The 21968-nt window shown below is 47.3% G+C and overlaps 1 long non-coding RNA gene across 1 annotated transcript in view; it reads left to right on the top strand.

Moving 5' to 3' along the window:
- Positions 1-21197, top strand: part of LOC139239247 (uncharacterized) — an 85052-nt gene extending 63855 nt beyond the window's left edge. Inside the window, exon 3 of the long non-coding RNA XR_011588624.1 lies at positions 19792-21197. This is a non-coding gene — a long non-coding RNA (uncharacterized lncRNA). The remainder of the gene's footprint in view (positions 1-19791) is intronic.
- The last annotated feature ends 771 nt before the right edge of the window (positions 21198-21968 follow it).

Here is a 21968-nt window from a genome sequence, read left to right on the forward strand (position 1 = left end):
AGTGGGCAAACATTTGGCAGATGGAGTATAACATGGTAAAATGTGAGGTTATCCTTATTGGCAGGAAAAATAAAAAAGCAAATTATTATTTAAATGGAGAAAAACTACAAAATGCTGCAGTACAGAGGGACCTGGGGAATCCATGTGCATGAAACATAACAAATTAGTATGCAGTACAGCAAGTAATCAGGAAGGCAAATGGAATGTTGGTCTGTATTGCAAGGGGGATAGAGTATAAAAGCAGAGAAATCCTGCTACAGGGTATTGGTGAGGCCACACCTGGAGTACTGCATACAGTTTTGGTCTCCTTATTTAAGGAAGGATATACTTGCATTGGAGGCTGTTCAGAGAAGGTTCACTAGGTTGATTCTGGAGTTGAGGGGGTTGACTTATGAGGATAGGTTGAGTAGGTTGGAGTTCAGAAGAATGAGAGATGATCTAATCGAAACATATAAGATAATGAGGGGGCTCGACAAGGTGGTTGCAGAGAGGATATTTCTACTGATGGGGGAGACTAAAACTAGGGAGCATGATCTCAGAATAAGGGGCTGCCCATTTAAAACTGAGATGAGGAGAAATTTCTTCACTGAGGGTTATAAATCTGGAATTCTCTGCCCCAGAGAGCTGTGGAGGCTGGGTCATTAAACATATTTAAGGCAGAGATGGACAGATTTTTGAGCAATAAGGGAGTGAAGGGTTATGGGGAGTGGGCAGGGAAGTGGAGCTGAGACCGTGATCAGATCAGCCGACTCATGCTCCTATTTCTTATGATCATTTCCTTGTGTCATTGTCCACCCACATCATCCTTCCACCTCCTGATCCTCCTTCCTTTTGTGTCCGCCCAAGGAAAAAACTCTCTCCCAACTCACTTACAACAGCACTTTCCAAATACCAATTGTCTAGGCTTTAGCCATCCATTCATTGCAGCATTTCTGCAGTTATAGATCTACTCAACCACACCCTCACTTCCACCTTTGATGCCCGAGTCCCCATTAAAGCCATTACTCTCTCTCACCCTGGCCGTTCTCCCTGGTAGAGCCCTCATTACTGTTCACTTAAGTCCACGTGAGGCAGATTTGAATGGATATGGCAGATAACTGGTTTAGCCAATCACTGCCATTGGCATAAAGCACTATCGGGTCCTGCCAAAACTACTCACTATTCCAGGATCATCCTGGAATACAAAGATACACCACCGCTAACCTTCTTAAAGCCCTCTCCCTTTTCCCCTCCACCCTCACCTCCAACAACAAGTATAAGGAGCCACACGTGCTATCCGATACAAGCCATTTCGAGCTTTCAGGTTATCTGATCAAAAGGTTGTCGTTGTCTGGAGATCTTTGCTCACCTCCCACTGCATTGACCCGATGTCTGGGAGAGTGGCCCGGCGGTCAATGCAGTTTTCTTAAATGGTAAAAAGACGAGCACAGAAATGTCTCCAAGAGAAAACTATCCATTTACTATTCTTAACAACACTTTCCTGACTTGCACCAGAATGTTTGGAAAATTCCCACTTGGTGGTATGCTTTTCCTGTTTCTATCTCTCATCTTAAGTCGGGCATGCTATTAATTACTACTCATATTCATGAGTTCGATCAAACATCGATCAAACGTTCGAACATCGATCAAACGTTCCCACTTAGTCCAAGTTAGCAACACATTTTTAACGATTCTTTATAACCAGCTATATTGTGCCTGAATAGATTTCATCATTTCAAACGTATCACAAATCCAAACAGCAGTATTGTTGCAATGACAGCTTTTGTTAATGTTCAATTTTATTTCCTCACAAACCTTTCTCTTGATACGCAGCAATTATCCCCTTCAGTTAGGTTTTCCTTTCTTGAGTGTTTGAATTGTAGCTTTGCTAAAGAGCCGAAGGAGTTAATTTGTCAAATCATAATTTTCCTTCTTGCACATGGGAAAATGTTCACTTAAAATGAAGAAACTTAAATTAATAATGTCCAATACCTTTAAAATGTCATTCAGCAATACTAAAGTTGTTTGGTGAACAAAAACCCAGCTGTCAGTGGAAAGGGTTAACTCCTGTGCAGGTTTGTAAGAGGGCGGAGCAAATATTGTCAGACGCACGCAATTGGGTCACTTTACCGAAACAAAAATTTACAAACCTTCCCTGACACAAATGTTTTTTTGTTCCCAACTCTTTGTACCTTTAAAACTTCCTCTCTCTATTTTACAAATCAACGGTGTCTTAACATTAGAGACACAAGTGCTCGCAATTTATTTCCAAGGTAACTTCCCCACCTCGAGTACTTGTGTCTCTCATCAGAGAAAATGACATTTTAGATTCTTTCTAAACTTTTTAGTATTGTTTCTTTTACAAGGTTTCCAAACCCAAGATTTTCCAATCCAACCAAAATGTTTAACAAGGAGAATCACCTCAAGGGTCTTAAAATTCCAAATCAAATACTGACAATATTTTTTTTAAATGTGAGAATTTCTTTTATGGAACAAGAAACTCTCAAATAATTTAAAAACTAGAATTTCACTGTGGTCACAATGTAAGTCGGGTTATTCACAATTTAATAGGTAAGCTAACTTCAATCTTATTAACTAAACACACGATAGAGCAGATCAAAGTTAAACAAATCAAATCAAATTGCACATGTTATTTGAACAATTTAACAATTAGAGTAAATGGATATTTTACAGCGTTACTCAACTCTTTTCTGAATTTCGTCTGAGCTAGCGCATAAATACATGTGTTTGTACAGGAGCTGAGCAGTTGGAACATATCTCCGGTGTATTCAGCGATTAGCAAAGGGTCTGTGTAATCACTTGGGTTGTAATGGTTGAACGTGATCCGGGAAACTAGGAAAAACAGAACATAAGGCATCCATAACACGATGAAAGTACCAGAAATGGCGAAGAGTAAAATGATGGATTTTCTTCGGCTCTGAATCTCTCGATCGCTGTCATTGGCACTCTGGTGGTGGCCCCGAAGTCCCCTACGGATTGTATTGACCATCATAACATGCCTTATGGTCAGAGCATTAAAGAATAAAATCAGAAGGTACGGGACCAATGGACATAGGATGGTGTCGAGCCAGTCGAACACCAGCCAGCCAGGTCGCACGTGGTAGCTGTCTGTGAAGGCGGCCCCCCACTCTATGTCGTCAATTATAGAGACCGGCTCAAAGGCAAAGTACAAAGGCAGGTTTTTTACACAGAATACAACACACACGGTGCATGTAAGGGCCGTCGCCGTTCTCTCGCTGCAATATTTGGTTTTCAGCTTCTGGCAACAAATAGCCACAAATCGATCAACGGTGAAAGTGACGGTGAACCAGACTGAGCAGTCAATAGCCACATAGTTCATAACTTCGTTCAAGCGACGCACGGTTGTGTAGTTCAGGAATGAAAATGGGAAATAGTAAAAAAGAATATAACGGATCATTACATTAGATAAGATCACCAGCAGATCCGCTGTGGTCATGCTCAATAGGTAGAGAGTGACTCCTCCGGATAGACCGCACTTTGCTTGGGACAGAACGATGATCGTCAGTAAATTCGCTGCAAAGGAAAGAGGAAAATGGGGAAAATTAGGATGCAAGATTACACATTAATGGGATAGAAAACAAACTGTGGCAATGAAGTGAGAACTCGATTAGTAACCGGGTGCACACAGCGGCAATGAAGGAGAAACACTCCGTCTGTGAAGTAGGAACTAATGTTTGCCCATGAGCATCAGTTTCAAGGTGTCCATAGTTGTGCATGCAATGAATCAGGATGGGACAGACTGGGACAGGATGTGGTTAATCTTAACTGCCCTCCCAGTTGTACCAAACTGCTACGACAAAGTCAACACTATGGGAGTACCTTCAACACACGGACTGCGGAGGTTCAAGAAAGTGGCTCACCACCATCTTCTCAAGGGCAATTAGAGATGGGCAATAAGTGTCAGCCTTGCTGGCAATGCCCAGATCCCGTGAACTAATACATAAATAAAAGAATGGACAGGATGGGACAAGATAGGACAGGATCTTGTTTCTGTTAAGTTAGTTCTTAGTTTATTATATAGAGGTATTGCTGGGCAGCTCAGTCCCGTGGAATACATATTTTGTGCCATGTGAGAAGTCCTGGATGCTTCGCGTGGCCTGGCGACCACATGTGTAGGAAGTGTCACCAGCCACAGCAGCTCGAGCTCCGTGTTTTGGAGCTTGAGCGGCGGCTGGAGTAACTACAGTGCATCCACGAGGCTGGCGTGGATAGCATGCTTTCTGGGGCGATCTCGCCGCAGCTTAGGAGTGTGAAGGCAGAGAGGGAATGGGTGACCACCAGACAGAAGAGGAGGAACAGACAGGTAGTGCAGGAGTCCCCTGAGTGCATCTCGCTCTCCAACCAGTATTGTGATGGTTCCTCTGGGGAGTGCAGCCAGAGATATGTCCCTGGTACCACGGGTGGCTCAGCTGCATGGTGGGGGAGGAATAAAAGTGGAAGAGCAATAGTGGTGGGTAACCCGATAGTTCGGGGAGCAGACGGGCGTTTCTGCAGCTGGAGACATGACTCCAGGATGGTATGTTGCCTCCTTGGTGGTCAAGGATGTCACTGAGCGGCTGCAGGGCATTCAGAGGGGGGAGGGTAAACAACCAGAGGTTGTGGTCCATATCGGTACCAATGCCATAGGTAGAAAGAGGGATGAGGTCCTGCAAAGGTAGTAATTTCTGGATTACTTCCGGTGCCACATGCTAGTGAGTACAGAAGTAGGAGGATAAAGCAGATGACTGCATGGCTGGAGAAATGCTGCTGGGGTTGGGGGGGAGCTTTAGATTCCTGAGGCATTGGGACTGTTTCTGGGGGAGGTGGGACCTGTACAAGCCGGATGGGTTACACCTCAACAGAGCTGGGACTAATACCCTTGTGAGGGGTGGGGTGGAGTTTGCTTGTGCTGTTGGGGAGGATTTAAACTAGCTTTGCAGGGGGGTGGGAACTGGAGAGTTGATTCAGAAGGGAGAAAAGCAAAGCTGGAATTGGAAAGCAGAAAATTAGAAAGAGAATTTGGAAGGCAGAGGAAACAGAGAGAAAAGAAACTACAAGGGAATTTGACAATGCTAAATGGTATGTACTTCAATTCAAGGAGTCTAGGGAATAAGGCAGATGAGCTGAGAGCACAGATAGACACGGAGTATGATATTATAGCTATTACTGACACATGGCTGAAAGAAGGGCAGGTATGGCAGCTCAACATCCCTGGTTACAGGGTTTTCAGACGGGATAGAGAGGGGGTAAAAGAGGAGGAGGGATCGTAGTATGAATTAAAGAAAGAATGACAGCTGTGAGGAAGGATGAGATGTTGGAAGGATCGTCAAATGAGGTCTATGGGTTACTGAAGAATAAACAAGGGGTGATCACACTGCTGGGAGTGTACTATAGACCCCCAAACAGTCAGAGGGAGATAGAAGAACAAATATGTCGGCAAATTGCTGCGAACTGCAAAAACTATAGAGCTGTAATAGTGGGGGATTTCAACTCCACTAATATGAGGGGCTAGATTTAGTGTTAAAGGTAGAGAGGGTGCACAATTCCTTAACTGCATTCAGGAGAACTTTTTCAGCCTGTATGTTGCTCGCCCAACAAGGGCAGTTCTGGACTTAGTTTAAGGGAATGAAGCTGGGCAGGTGGAAGGGGTATCGGTGGGAGAGCATTTTTGTACTAGTGATCAGAATTCAGTTAGAAATAGGGTAGTTATTAAAAAGGACAGTGACAGACCAGCAATAAAGGTTCTCAATTGGGGGAAAGCCAATTTTACTAAGCTGAGAGGTGATTTAGCCAAGATGGACTGGAAACAACTACTGGGAGGTAAATCAGTGCCAGAGGGAGGCATTCAAGGAGGAGATCCTGAGGGTTCAGAGCAATTATGTTCCCTTAAAGTAAAAGGCTGGACTCACAAATCTGGAGCCCGCTGGATGTTATGGGGCATGCAGGGTAGGATAAAGGAAAAAAGGGAGGCTTATGACAGATACCAAGGGCTCAATACTGCAGAAATCCTCGAGGAGTACAGAAAGTGTAAGGGTGAAATTAAAAAGAAAATTAGGAAAGCAAAGAGAGAGCATGAGAAAATGTTGTCAATTCAAATCAAGGAAAACCCAAAGATGTTTTAGAAATACATTAAGAGCAGGTGGATAACTAAAGAAAGAGTGAGGCCTATTAGAGACCTTGAAGGTAATCTGTGTGTGGAGGCGGAAGAAGTGGGTATGGTTTTAAGGAATACGTTGCATCTATTTTCACAAAGGAGTGGGGCGATGCTGCCATTGCAATCAGGGAGGAGGAGTGTGAAATATTGAATAAAATAAACATCATGAAAGAGGAAGTATTAAGAGATATAGCAGCATTGATAGTGGATAAATCCCCAGGCCCAGATGAAATGTATCCCAGGCTGTAAAGAGAAACAAAAGAGGAAATAGCAGAGGCTCTGACCATCATTTTTCAATCCTCTCTGGCTAGAGCTGTGGTGCTGGAGGACTGCTGACATTCTACCTTTGTTTAAAAAAGAAAGGGATAGACCGAGTAATTACAGGTCAGTCAGTCTAACCTCAGTGGTGGGAAAATTAATGGAAAAAATTCTGAGGGACAGGATAAATCTTCATTGAGAAAGACACAGATTAATCGGGGACAGTCAACATTGTTTTGTTAGGGGATTGATTTTTCTGAGGGGGTACAAACAGGGTTGATGAGGGTAGTGCATATGATGTAGTGTATATGGATTTTAGCAAGGCTTTTGATACGGTCCCACATGGCAGACTGGTCACGAAAGTAAAAGCCCATGGGATCCAGGGAAACGTGGCAAGTTGGATCCAAAATTGGCTCAGAGGCAGAAAACAAAGGGTAATATTTGATTAATGTTTTTGTGACGACGGCTGTTTCTCGTGGGGTTCCGCAGGGCTCAGTAATAGGCCCCTTGCTTTTTGTGGTATATAATCAATGACTTGGACTTGAATGTAGGGGGTATGATTAAGAAATTTGCAGATGATACAAAAATTGGTAGTGTGGTTGATAATGAAGAAGAAAGCTGGAGACTGCAGGAAGAAATCAATTAACAGGAAGAATGTTCCCAATGTTGGGGAAGTCCAGAACCAGTGGTCACAGTCTAAGGATAAGGGGTATGCCATTTAGGACCGAGATGAGGAGAAACTTCTTCACCCAGAGAGTGGTGAACCTGTGGAATTCTCTACCACAGAAAGTTGTTGAGGCCAATTCACTTAATATATTCAAAAAGGAGTTAGATGAAGTCCTTACTACTAGGGGGATCAAGGGGATCACGCCTTACTCTGAAACATTCAACAATGCATCCTTGGAGTCATATGATCTCCTGGGAGAGGCAAAAACCAGATAAAACCCCAGGCCAATTGGGGGAAAAAAAAATCTGGGAAACTTCCTCTCTGACCCATCTAGGCAATCAAAATTAGTCCAGGCGATCACCCCGGCCGTTTCGATTCCCTGCAGTACTTACCATCGTATCTGTGCCGTCCAACAAGAGGTTATCCAGTCTAATCCCAATTAGCAGCTCGAGGTCCGTAACCCTGCCGGTTACGGCACTTAAGTGCCCCTCCAAGCAACTTTTAAATGTAGTGAGAGTTTCTGCATCCACCAGCCTTCCATGCAGTGAGTTCCAGATCCCCACAATCCTCTGCGTGAAGAAGCCTCCCTTCCACCTGCCCAGCTTCATTCCCCAAAACTAAATCCAGAACCTCCCCCTCTCATGTTGGGCTTGTTACATACTGACTAAAAAAGTTCGTTTAATGCATTTTAAGAATTCCGCATTCTCTATACCATTCAAACTATATTTGTCCCAATCAATATTAGGATAGTTAAAGTCCCCTACTATTACTGCCCTATGGTTTTTGGACTTCACAGCAATTTGCCTACATATTTACTACTTTATCTCCCTCCTACTATTTGGAGGTCTATAATACACGCCCAGCAGTGTGATCGTCCCTTTTTTATTGTTCAGTTCGACCCATATGGCCTCATTTGATGATCCCCCTAACATATCATCCCTCCTCACCGCTGTAACAGTTTCTTTAAGCAGTTACGTGACACCCACCCCTTTTTTTACCTGCCTGTCTTGTCTAAAAATCCTGTAACCAGGAATATTGATCTGCCAAACCTGCCCCTCTTTCAGCCATGTCTCTGTAATGGCTATAATGTCATACTCCCAAGTATGTACCTGTGCTCTTAGCTCATCCGCCTTATTCGCTATACTTCTTGCATTAAAGTATATATCATTTAGCACAGGAAGATCTCCTTGATTACTACTTACTAAGCCCTGTTTCCTCTGACTTACAGATTCGTTTTCAGGATTCTTGCTATCCAATTTCTGCTTTACTTGCTTCCCTATTGAATTTGTTCTCAGGTTCCCACCCCCCTGCCAAGCTAGGTTAAACTCTCCCCAACAGCACTAGCAAAACTCTCTGCGGTGATATTGGTCCCGATGCTGTTGAGGTGCAACCCGTCCGGTTTGTACAGGCCCCATCTCCCCCAGAAGTGGTCCCAATGCCTCAAGGATGGAGAGGATGGACAGGGTGGGACAGGATGGGTAGAATCAGATAGGATGGACCAAAAAGGACAGAATGTGGGCAGTGTTAGGAAATATGGTTATAATAGAAGCTCTGTAGGCAGGTAATGAGCAGTAAAGCGATTGGCTCTAGACTCAAAGTTCTCAATCAGCCTCCTTTGTTCCAATGAAAATAATCTTTCCACATTGCTAAAATTGTCCAGTCCAGGCAAGATCCTCATAAATCTCCTCTGTCATCATCATAGGTAGTCCCTTGAAACGAGGATGACTTGCTTTCATGCCAAAAAGGGTGTTTCAATGAAGGACCTAATATTCCAGATCCCAAACTACATTGTGGAGGGTGGAAGTGCATTTTTTTTACTGTGTGATGCGCCGTTGCACACCAGCCACCACACGGGCCTGACAGAGTTAGGTCTTGGTCCAGCGGCAAGGATTACCCAAGACGACTGGAGACCAGCTCTACTGCGCGGACCGAGCACGCACACATATCGCAGTGTGGGCTGGCCCGTGTTGCCCCTGGGCCTTTGCCTCTTCTGGGCTCCAGACTCACACCTCTCCTGGGCCCTGGTCACTTCCTTCTATAAACTCTTGCCGCTCCTTCGCCCCTCCTGCTGTGGCTGCCCGCTCTGTAATCAACGACCTGACTTTGCAGCCGTCGCCCTCCTGCAGTGGTATGCCGTCGGACGCTGCTCCCTCTGATGGCCCTGGCCTGCTGATGGTCTTGCAGGCTGGGACTGCGCCGATTTCCGGTCCGGGCCGGGCCGCACGCTGCTCTCTCTATACCCTCTCTAGTGCAAGCACATATTTCCTATAATGTGGTGACCCGAACTGCACACAGTACTCTAGCTGTGGCAGAACTAGTGTTTTATACAATTTAAGCATAACCTCCGTGCTGTTGTATTCTATGCCTCAGCTAATACAGGCAAATAGTCTGTATGCCTTTTCTAACTGGCTTGTTACATTTATGTATCTGTGGCCATGCACTCCAATGTCACTTTGATCCGCGACACTTCTCAGAGTCCTACCATTTAATGTGCATTCCCTTGACTTGTTAGCCCTCCCCAAATGCATTACCTCACACTTCTCCGGATTGAATTCCAGTTGCCACTGTTCTGCCCACCTGACCAGTTCATTGATAACTTCCTGCATTCTACAGTTTACTTCCTCATTGTCAACCACACAGCCAATCTTTTTATCATCTGTAAACTTCTTAATCATACCCCCTAAATTCAAGTCTAAATCATTGATATATACCACGAAAGCAAGGGAGCTATTATTGAGCCGTGCCGAATCCCATGAGAAACAGCCTTCCAGTCCACAAAAACATTCATCAAATATTACCCTTTGTTTCCTGCCTCTGAGCCAATTTTGGATCCAACTTGCCACTTTTGCCCTGAATCGCATGGGCTTTACTTTCGTGACCAGTCTGCCATGTGGGACTTTATACATTACATCATACGCACTGCCCTCATCGACCCTCCTTGCTACATGTAGGTCGAAGCGACAGTAACGATGTGAGTGATGGAAGTTTCTTATTGTGCTAAGGGAACGGTAGGTCGAAGCGACAGTGACGATGTGGGTGATGGAAGTTTCTTATTGTGCAAAGGGAACGGAGGAGGAGTAGCAGTATTGCTGAAAGGCAATGTTACAGTTGAATGGAGCATTAGTGATTCTCCCTCTGGGGTTCTGTGTTCAGTTTTGGGCACCGCACCTTAGGAACAAGGCTTTAGACTTGGAGTAAATGCTGCACAGATTCACCAGAATGATAGAGCTCTTAGAGGATTAAATTATGAGATTTATTGCATAAACCTGCCCTGTATTCCCGTGAGTACAAGAGATTGATGGTGCGCAGACTGAGGTGTTTAACATGATTTTATAGGTTAGATACAGAAAAACAAGTTTCCTCCACTGAGGGGAATCAAGAACAAGGGGATATAACATTACAATTATAAGGGGATATAACATCGACAATTCAGGAGCGAAATCAGGAAACAGGTTTTCACACAAAGGGTCGTAAAATCTGGCACTTTCAGGATTGGGATAGATTTCTGTTGAAGCTATGAAGAAATATGGAGCTAATGCGGGAAGATGGAGATGAGCGAAACATCAGCCATGAAGGAATGAATGGTGGAGCAGGCTCGAGGGGCAGAATGGTCTCCTCCTGTTTGCAATGTTCCAATGCGTCCGAATTGTGCAGCTTCTCAGTTAGTCCTTCCTCATTTCTTCTAACTCACACCAAGAGGCCACGCTGTTTGTAAATATTCCTGTGTAATCTTTCCCCTTCATCCTCATTCAATGTCCTGACCTTATAACCGGAGTCTATTCAGGGTTCTCGTTCCAGAGACAGAAGCATTCCCTTTCATCCACCTCATTGCCAGTACATGATCAGATGGGAAGCTGGGAGACCTGCAATAAGGCCCAATAATCCTGCTGAAGAGTCTGGGAAGCAACAGTTTGTTATTGGCCTCCAGATTTCTCATTTCTTCCACTGAAGAAGTGAACCTGTGTTGATGTATGCTCCCAGCGTACCATTCACTGTCCAGTAGCTCGCCCAAGTGACTATTCCTCCTGTGTGAGCAAGTAACTGCTAGCTACTCAACCAAGAATGCACAGTGTAGAATTTACCAATATTTTGCAAAGATTCCTTGTACCTTTCCCCTGCAGAGGAGAAGAATCCCTTTCTGGACTTTTAAAATGGAAGGAAAAACTTCGGGACACGAATGAGTTTACAGGGGAAGACGAGGCCTGCAGGAGATCAAAGGGGATGCATTCATGGAGGGCCCCCCGCCGTCCCCCCAGTGTTTGGACTCATAGGAAAGGGAATTTAATTTGGAACTCGATGAACATTTTGGTATCCTAGGAAAAACTCTGAGGAAGATACCCAAGAGCTTTACAAGTTTAAGATCTCTAAAGGAACATTTTGGAACGGACTGTCAGGGCAGAAGGTGGAACTTCACTCAGGAATTGGGTATTGGAATTAATTCAATCTGTCTGGGAGAATGAGTCGATCGATAACTAACAAGAACTGTGAGACATAAAAATTCGCTCCCTAGTGACAATAAACGCATCAAGAGCTATCAGGCTAATCACCGGAGACCATTAGTGGTATGCATGTGCAAATAGACCTATAGAAATCACGGGCCCAGCCCAACGGCCCAAGAGTTTAAACACTGCTCCAACAATGCCAACAGATGATTTTCCACATTAACACAACATAATCAAATTACTGCTGAACGAGCCTGACAAATTCTGACAAAGAAGAGAGCTCAAAACTAATGAGCAGCTCCCTTGAAACAAAGAGCTGGGCCAGATTTGGTGGGAGATAAAGAAGCCTTTTTGGGGTATATCTATTCCCAGTTTTACAAGGAAAAGAACACAAGCAGCCGGAGGTGGGGAGTGAAGAAATGGAGTAGTGGAGAAAACTACAAGAAATCATCAAGGGCCGACCGGCACGAGGCCCACAAAACGGAAGGTTGTCAGCAACCAAATTGACAACCTGGGCCACCACAACCAGCGAAACGACCAACCGAAACCAACTCAGCAAAAACCAAAGAATCGACATTTATTTCCACTCTACAATCTACCTCTGAACAACCAACGGGTGAGAAATTACCAAAAAGGACTAACTAAAACTATTCCTAACCAAAGAAAGTGGGTACTTACCCCATACATCCAAAACGCAACTTACCGCATCAACGGACTCACCCCAATTGAAGACTACGCAGTCCGAAGTCCTCTCCTCCGTCCGGGTTACGGCTCGCCGAGAAGGCCAAGTGCAGCGAACCCCGAAACCGCGATTCACCGGCAACTGTCAAAAGGGATTGGTGAGCATAGCCCATGAACCCCCAGAGCTATAACTTAGTTGGTTAGCGGAATTGGGAGGGGGAGGCTGGGTTAACTTGTGTAAACATATCTGCATTCTCCTCTTTACCCCATTTAGAGTTTAAGCTGTATTCTTTTCCCCACAGGCCGTATGTTGACAATTTATTCAATGTGTTGTACCCCTCAATGTGTTTTGGTATCGCTACTCTGTGTGTGTTATTAAAGGTGTGCCTTTTACTTCCTTTTAAACACAATAAAGCCATATCTGCTTCCTACCTTGAAACCGATTGTCTGTCACAGTCCCTTCATAATTCCAGAGTCTAGAACCAAGGGTGTGGGAGCGATTCGAAACCGCTCTTATAAGGTCAGAAGGGAAAGCTGACCCCACCCCTCGAAGACCACCCCTTACAAAATGGCGACCACGAAGGGACTCTGGGGCAAGGGACGTGATAAGAGAGAGACTGGTTTCAGGAAAAGAAGCAAAATGGAAGAGGGGATTTCCTCGTATGTGTTTAAGAGGGTAAAAGTGTCGAAGTAGTGGGTACTCGATCTATTGTATGCTGAGCGTCCAGAAGATGCTGCAGCTCAATGGAGCGAGAGCAAGGACCATAAAAGGTCAATAGAGAAGGCCATTTGGCTAATTTGCCTTCAGCGACAGATCCGGCTTCTAGATGAGGAAAATGAGAAATTAAAGGGAGTATTGAGGCAGGCAGAAGAGAGGTCCAGTGCAAGGGCCACAGTCGAGGAAAGGTTGTGGACAGGCAGTTAAAGGAAAGTAGAGAGCTCACTAATGAAAGGCACAAAACCTAACTGGACCTTTTACAGTGTCAGATTATTGAAGCCAAGAATAGCGAACTGGCGTTGTGGGAAGAGAATTCCTGCCTCGCCAAGCAAGTTAAAGAGTACGGGGAGAGGGTGAGAGACTTTCAGGTAGCCAGTACCAGGGAATTTGAGGCAGGAGACCACGGCCCCTGCCAGCAGCAGATCCAAAGCTTGAACCTTGCTCTATCCCAGGCTAAAGGCACAATATGCCTGATAAACCTGGGTTTAGCTCAGGAACACCATTTGAGCAAGGTGAAACCCCTCAGTCACCGCCTGCATCTCCGGAACGGCCCGGAGCAGCAGGGGTGTCAGCCAGAGTGCGGGGCAAGCAAGGATTGCGAACGACCAACACCGGTGGCCCCGAGTTTTAACTCGGCTTGGCAGCAGGGGGAAGCGGGCGAGCCAATACAAAGAGGGCCGGAACCAGGGCCAATGCACCCGGTCCGGCAGCAGAAGTTTGGCCCGCCTGGCGCCAATGGAGCAGCAGGACCCCTAGAAAGCAACTTCGTAGTCCCCCACGACACCCAAAAACTGAGGGCTATGATAGGAGGCCACCTAGGTAAGCTCACCCAACAGGGGGATCTCTCGGTACACTTCCTGGAAGTGGAACGGGTGCGATGGTTTGGAGCAGGCTAAGCTGTTGCTCTTCTCACTAGACACCAAGCTGTGCCATTCTCTCTCGGCAGACAGCAGAAAGGGGCGAAACACGTACGCTGCGGTTCTAGAGGCCATGGGTATGAACGACGGGAGTCCTTTCTCCCGCGTGGAGAAGACAGTACAGCTCTATGGGGAGACTCCACAGGCTTTCGCCGACAAATTGTGGCCTGTAGTGGGGTTCTTGACCGGGCCCACCTGGCCCCTAACGAGCTGGCTCACTGGCTCCGCAGCCTGGTGGCAAACAGCTTACCTGGAGTAAAGGCAAAAGCCGAGGTCTGGTTCGATCCAAGAGATCCCAGAACCACCGAGGAGACAGTGGTCAGACAGCTGATCCTGTATTAACGGAACGGTGGAAGGACAGAGGAGCCCTCCTCTATAGGGAAGGTCCATGAGATTAAACCCAGCCAAGGTAAGAGAAAATGGCATCAGGAAGGTAGGAACCCTCCCCACAAAGGGGGCGAGTGTTTTGGGTGTGGAAAAAGTGGGCACTGGAGAAAGGACTGTAGGAACCCGTGGAAAGAGAAGAAGGGAAAGGCCGCTCCAGCCCGTAAGGCCGGGGCAGGAACACCTGACTCATATGAGACACTCGTAGCTGCCCTACAGACACTTATAAACGGACAGGGAGCAGTAGCTACCGCAACCGGGACAGTAGCCGGTACGGTAAAACCCTCTGCTCCAACCCACCCAGATGCATGACTAAAGCCAGCGCAGCCTGTGTACCTGTGTTCCCTAGAGTACAATGCCTGGAAGAGACCGTGCGTTACGATGGAGGTGGAGAAAGTGAAAGGGACCTACCTGCTAGATACCAGTACTCCCAGCACCCTTGTATATGCAGATAACCAGGCTATCTCACCTCTATCGAACAGGGTCCCGTACAGTCTAGTGGGGTTCACAGGCAATGAGCAAACTGGTTCGTTTTCCATCCCGCTCACCATTCAGTTAGGGACACTCAAAACCAAATGGAAGTGTGTCCTGATAAAATGGGAGCAGGAGGGAAAAGGGATCCTGGGGGCTGATTTTATTATTAGCCAGGAGATTCGAGTGGATCTTAGGAACCACTGTTTATGGGGAGCCATAGGGATAGACAGGGAAAGTGAGGTGGCGGTGATTCCAGAAAAAGGGGCCAAGGGAACGTTGTGTACTGTGAAGCCAAAGGAGGGTTACGACTTGGAATTACTGGTCAGTAACACCCCAGTGGAGTACCAGGCATATGTATGGGCACACCTTGCAGCATTCGCCATCCACAAACATGATAATGGAAGGTAATGGGGGTGGAAGTTAGTATAGAAGGGGACCCCATGCCCCGACCACAAAAGCAATATAACTTCCCCAGGGAGGCAGAGGCAGACCTGACAACGGCGCTGGGATCACTGGTCGAGCAAGGGGTGCTAAGACCGATAGCTACCCATGTGAACTCTCCACTGTGGCCAGTTAAGAAACTGGACAACTCATGGAGGGCCACCGTGGACTATTAAGTACTAAATAAGAATATCCCTGCCTATGCACCCACTGTAGCAGCCGTAGCGGACCTCATAGGGAGTATTCCAGCATCCGCGACCACTTTCACGGTGCTGGACATTTCAAATGGGTTCTGGTCCATTCCTTTAAAACGGGAGGACCAGTACAAGTTCGCCTTTACCTTCAAGGGCCAACAATACACGTGGAACTGCCTTCCCTAAGGCTTCCACAACAGCCCCAGCATTTTTCACCAATGCATGGCAAACTGTTTAAAGGGCTTTAGCAGACCATCGTAATGTACGTGGTGACCCACCCCGAGGAATTCCCTACCCCGTACACGATTTGTTCGGACAGTATGTTCACCTGCAATTCATGTACGGAGTACCTGGCTATCTGGTCCCATCGCGGATACACGTCTGCTGACGGGAGACCCCTGGCAATCAAGCCCCTGCTGGAGAAAATCATGACAACGGTGGGGGAAGAGGGAAAGGTCTACATACATAAGGTGAAGGTCCATTCAAAAACCGAACCCCGTGCAGAGGGAAACCAACAGGCTGGCAAACTGGCCAAAGAAGGTGCCCGCACAGGAAAGTTCTGGGACCCCTATGACACCGGCCGCATAGCAGCGGTCAAGAATCAGAACAGGGCAGCAGAGAGTACAGGAATAGCTTTGGCCCCGGACTTAAAAACAGTTCAGGCACAGGACCCGGTCCTGAAAGCTGTCCTGAATGCGCTAGCTAGAGGAGAGAGAATAGAAGGTCCGTACAGCACAGCAGCCATTACCGTTAAGGACGGCATGCTGTTTAAAGAGGGACAATGGGTCGTGCCACAGCAGCACCAGAGGGAATTCCTAAAACTGACCCATGAGGGTCCAGGAGCGGGACACCCCGGGCCTGAGACCACCTGGCAACGGGTGGAAAAGGCAGGATGGTGGCCGGGACTCAGGGAGGACTGTGCGAACTGCCTGGTGTGGGCTACGAACAACCCTGACCCCCAGAAAAGGAAGGTGTCCCTAGGACACGTCAGGAGGGTAGAGGGAACATAGCAGTCAATCCAAATTGACTACATCGGGCCCCTACCCACTGCCCAGGGAGGCTACAAATACTGCCTAGCCCTGGTGGACGTGTTCTCAAAATGGGTTGAAGCCTTCCCCTGCCGAACAGCCACCGCACTAGGGACAGCTAAGATTCTAGTGAGGGAAGTGTTCTCCCGGTGGGGACCCCCACAGTATGTGGAGTCGGACCAGGGGAGCCATTTCACCGGGCAGGTAATGCAGGCAACCCTTAAGGTGCTCGACATTGAGGGGAAATGGCACGTTGCCCACAACCACAGTCATCGGATATTGTGGAGCGTTTAAACCACACCATTAAAGAAAGGCTGCGGAAGGAGACGGGAGACTCACCCCAAAAGTGGGTGGAGGTCTTACCATTGGTCCTAATGGGGATTCGAGCCAGCCAGTCAAAGAGCACGGAGTATTCCTCATACGAGCTCATGACTGGCCGGATCATACGGACCCCCAGCCATGTCCTAGCCCCGGTGCTCACAGAAGGTCAGCTCAGAGGGGTGAACCGGGACCGGTTTGTCAGGAACCTGTTTGAACACCTCAAACAGATTCACTGGCAGGCTGCTAGTAACATAGGCAGACAGCATCGGAGTAACCGATTGCTGCTAGAACCCAGCAAACACCACGAATGGGAGATAGGGGACCAGGTCATGGTGAGGAACTATGCTCGGGTCGGGGTTTTTGAAGCATTATATATGGGGCCATACAGCATTGTCGACAAGGCAAGCCCGATGGTCTATGCCATGAAGCTGCCCCGCCGTACTAAGTGGTTCCACATCAACCAGTGAAAGCTGTACAACCCAGGGTCAGCCAAGCACACAGGGCAGCCGGGAGGGGTGAACTGTCCTCAGGACAGGGAGCCTCCGTTGGCCGCCCCCGACGGTGGAGGGCCCACAGAGAATGTGGCAGGCTCAGAAACCGTGCCAAAAGGGGTGGTGAATTGCACTACTGGAGGGGCTATCCCACCCATCGTTTGGGATTCGGATGCATCCCAGTAACCGAAGCCCTGAGAAGGACCCTCTGTACACCACGGCCAAAGATACCGTGGTCACCGGCATCTGAGCCTCAGCGATTCTACCTTAGGAGAAGGGCAGCCCGACAGGAAAGGCCGACGGTCGGAAGTACAAAGGTCGCTCGGAGTAGGGACCCCCAGCCAGCCGCCTCCAGCGGTGAGGGTCTCACAGGAGCAGTAGCAACGAGCTGTCCCAGAGACAAGTGTCTCCAGCTCACCAGCTGCGGGGAAACCCTAGCATCCAGGCGGCTATCAGGCCGCACAAGGCATGGGCCTCACAGGCATTAACCAGGCCACCTGGAGACGGGTGGCGGTTGTACATAGCTCTAATTTTAGTTTAAGGCAACTGACTGCACCATTTTACATTTTAAGTTTAGTTTAGAATTAAGGTTAATGTTGCAGTAATGTTTAGGTGATTGCTTTGAGTTTGTCTTGTGTGTCAGCCAGCCTGAGAGCAGTTCTCAAGGGCAGGATCCAGACATTACCGGGTGATGGACAAACCTCAGGAGACCAATTGATGTTGTTTGATTTTAATCTATGTTCTTCCTTCTGTAATGTGGTTGTACGTTGCCTACATGCTGGTGAATATAATGTAATTGAAATGAAATGTAACTGTGCTGAAATGCAATTGTACTGATTGAACCCCCTCCAAGCTGGGAGGGTGTAAATGTAAAAAGTTTGTACCTGTAAAGGGAAAAGTGTGCATCTATGGTGATGTTGCATAAGTGTAATGCATATTTTGGGTATCAGTTTAGTTATTCTATGGGGGAGTCAGGAATTTTGCTTACCTGGAAGATGATACCATGGGCCCAAGTTTCCACATTATTTGCGCCTGATTTTTAGGAGCAACTGGTGGAGAACGGACTATCTTAGAAATCGCAATTCTCCACATTTTCTTTTCTGCAGTTCTAGTCAGGTAGAACAGTTCTACTTTGGAACAGAATTTTTTCTTCAAAAGGGGGCGTGTCCGGCCACTGACGCCTGACTTCAAAGTTTCCACAGTGAAAAGGTACTCCAAACTAAAGTAGAATGGAGCAAGTGAAGATTTTTGTAGAACTGAAAAAACCTGTTCTACACATTAAAAAATCAGGCGCAGGTTACAAATTAGGTGTCCAGAACGGGGAGGGGGGGGAAGGGAACTCATTAAATTCTACAATAAATCCTTATTTATACTTCCACAAATATTATACAAATAAATCCAACCTGAATAAACATTTATAAGCAAAGAAAAGATTAAATCTTCCTACCTGTGTGAAAGTGCTTCAGGCACGGAGAATTCTGCAGTCAGCCTGAGGCGCCCGTTCTGCCCGCGGGGGGAGGGGAGAGGAGGCGCCCGTTCTTTCCTGCGAGGCGGGGGGAGGCGCCCGTTCTGCCCGCGGGGGGGGGGGAGGGGAGAGGAGGCGCCCGTTCTTTCCCGCGGAGGGGAAGGAGACAGCGGTTTGCCGCCGCGGAGGGGAGGGAGGGGAAGGAGACAGCGGTTTGCCGCTGGGGAGGGAGGGGAAGGAGACAGCGGTTTGTTGCCGGGGAGGGAGGGGAAGGAGACAGCGGTTTGCTGCCGCGGAGGGGAGGGAGGGGAAGGAGACAGCGGTTTGCCGCTGGGGAGGGAGGGGAAGGAGACAGCGGTTTGTTGCCGCGGAGGGGAGGGAGGGGAAGGAGACAGCGGTTTGTTGCCGCGGAGGGGAAGGAGACAGCGGTTTGCCGCCGCGGAGGGGAGGGAGGGGAAGGAGACAGCGGTTTGTTGCCGCGGAGGGGAGGGAGGGGAAGGAGACAGCGGTCTGCCGCCGCGGAGGGGAGGGAGGGGAAGGAGATAGCGGTTTGTTGCCGCGGAGGGGAGGGAGGGGAAGGAGTCAGCGGTTTGTTGCCGCGGAGGGGAAGGAGACAGCGGTTTGCCGCCGCGGAGGGGAGGGAGGAGAAGGAGACAGCGGTTTGTTGCCGCGGAGGGGAGGGAGGGGAAGGAGACAGTGAGAAGGCTGCAAGTGCTGATGTGCTGATGGCAATGTGCTTTTATTAAAATAATGTTCAAAAATTAAACAGCTACAAAGAACTACAAAAATGGGCGAGTGCCAATGTTTTTTTCACACTGAGCATGCGCGAATGCTCCAACGCGCACGCGCAGCGTTGCCGGCAGGAAAAAAACTAATTTAAATAGTACCCGCCCCCTCCCACTTACTAAATCGGCGCGAGTGGAGGCTCTGCCCCTCTGGGCGCCGCGCCGAACAGACAAGGAGCTGCAAAGTGCTCCAGAATAGCGCGTTTTTTTTCTGGCGCCGTTTTAGGCGCGAAAAACGCCGCCCAGCTCGGGGGGGGGCGCCCGTTTTTTATCCTGTGGAAACTTGGGCCCCATAAGTGATATGGTATCACAGCGGGGAGTGTAGAATTTACCAATATTTCACAAAGATTCCTTGTACCTTTCCCCTGCAGAGGAGAAGAATCCCTTTCTGGACTTTTAAAATGGAAGGAAAAACTTCGGGACACAAATGAGTTTAAAGGGGCAGACGAGGCCTGCAGGGGATAAAAGAGGATGCATTCATGGAGACCGCCTCCCACCACCAGTGTTTGGACTCATAGGAAAGGGAATTTAATTTGGAACTCGATGAACATTTTGGTATCCTAGGAAAAACTCTGAGGAAGATACTCAAGAGCTTTACAAGTTTAAGATCTCTAAAGGAACATTTTGGAACAGACTACCAGGACAGAGAGTGGGACTTCACTCAGGAATTGGGTATTGGAGCTAATTCGATCTGTCTGGGAGAATGAGTCGATCGATAACTAACAAGAACTATGAAACATAAAAATTCGCTCCTAGTGATAATAAACGCATCAAGAGCTATCAGGCTAATCACCGGAGACCATTAGTGGTATGCATGTGTAAATAGACCTATAGAAATCACGGGCCCAGCCCAACGGCCCAAGAGTTTAAACACTGCTTCAACAATGCCAACAGGTGATTTTCCACATTAACACAACATAATCAAATTAGTGCTGAACGAGCCTGACAAATTCTGACAAAGAGAGCTCAAAACTAATGAGCAGCTCCCTTGAAACAAAGAGCTGGGCCAGATTTGGTGGGAGATAAAGAAGCCTTTTTGGGGTATATCTATTCCCAGTTTTACAAGGAAAAGAACACAAGCAGCCGGAGGTGGGGAGTGAAGAAATGGAGTAGTGGAGAAAACTACAAGAAATCATCAAGGACCGACTGAGCACGAGGCCCACAAAACGGAAGGTTGTCAGCAACCAAATTGACAACCCGGGCCACCACAACCAGCGAAACGACCAACCGAAACCAACTCAGCAAAAACCAAAGAATCGACATTTATTTCCACTCTACAATCTACTTCTGAACGACCAACGGGTGAGAAATTACCAAAAAGGACTAACTAAAACTATTCCTAACCAAAGAAAGTGGGTACTTACCCCATACATCCAAAACGCAACTTACCGCATCAACGTACTGAAGACTACGCAGTCCGAAGTCCTCTCCTCCGTCCGGGGTACGGCTCGCCTAGAAGGGCAAGTGCAGCAAATCCCGAAACCGCGATTCACCAGCAACTGTCAAAAGGGATTGGTGAGCATAGCCCCTGAACCCCCAGAGCTATAACTTAGTTGGTTAGCGGAATTGGGAGGGGGAGGCTGGGTTAACTTGTGTAAACATATCTGCATTCTCCTCTTTACCCCATTTAGAGTTTAAGCTGTATTCTTTTTCCCCTCAGGCCGTATGTTGACAATTTATTCAATGTGTTGTACCCCTCAGTGTGTATTGGTATCTATGTGTGTTATTAAAGGTGTGCGTTTTACTTCCTTTTAAACACAATAAAGCCATACCAGCTTCCTACCTTGAAACCGATTAACTGTCCAAGTCTGTCACAGTCCCTTCATAATTCCAGAGGCTAGAACCAAATGGGAGCGATTCGAAACCGCTCATTTCAGGACAAAAGGGAAAGCTGACCCCTCCTTGAAGATCACCCCTTACAACAGCATCCCCTTTGCAATAAAGGCCAAGATTCCATTGACCTTCATGATCATTTGCTGTACCTGCATACTAACCTTTTGTGTTTCATGCACCAGGACCCCCAAGTCCCGCTGCACTGCAGCACTTTGCAATTTTTCTGCCAAAGTGCATAACCTCACACTTTCCAACATTATACTCCATCTGCCAAATTTTTGCCCACTCACTTAACCTATATAAGTCCTTTTGCAGGTTTTTTGTGACCTCCTCACACATTGCTTTTCCTCCCATCTTTGTATCGTCAGCAAACACACTCGGTCCCTTCATCCAAGTCGTTAATATAGATTGTAAATAGTTGGGGTCCCAGCACTGATACCTGCAGCACTCCATGAGTTACTGATTGCCAACCCAAGAATAAACTATTTATCCTGTCTCTCTGTTTTCTGTTAGTTAGCTAATCCTCTATCCATGCTAATATATTACCTCCAACCCTGTGAACTTTTATCTTGTGCAGTAACCATTTATGTGGCACCTTGTCAAATTCCTTCTGCAACTCCAAATACACAACATCCACTGGTTCCCCTTTATCCTCAAAGAATTCCAGCAAATTTGTCAAACATGACTTCCCTTTCATAAATCTATGCTGACTCTG

This window comes from Pristiophorus japonicus, chromosome 26 (assembly GCF_044704955.1).
Source record: "Pristiophorus japonicus isolate sPriJap1 chromosome 26, sPriJap1.hap1, whole genome shotgun sequence".
NCBI lineage: Eukaryota > Metazoa > Chordata > Chondrichthyes > Pristiophoridae > Pristiophorus > Pristiophorus japonicus.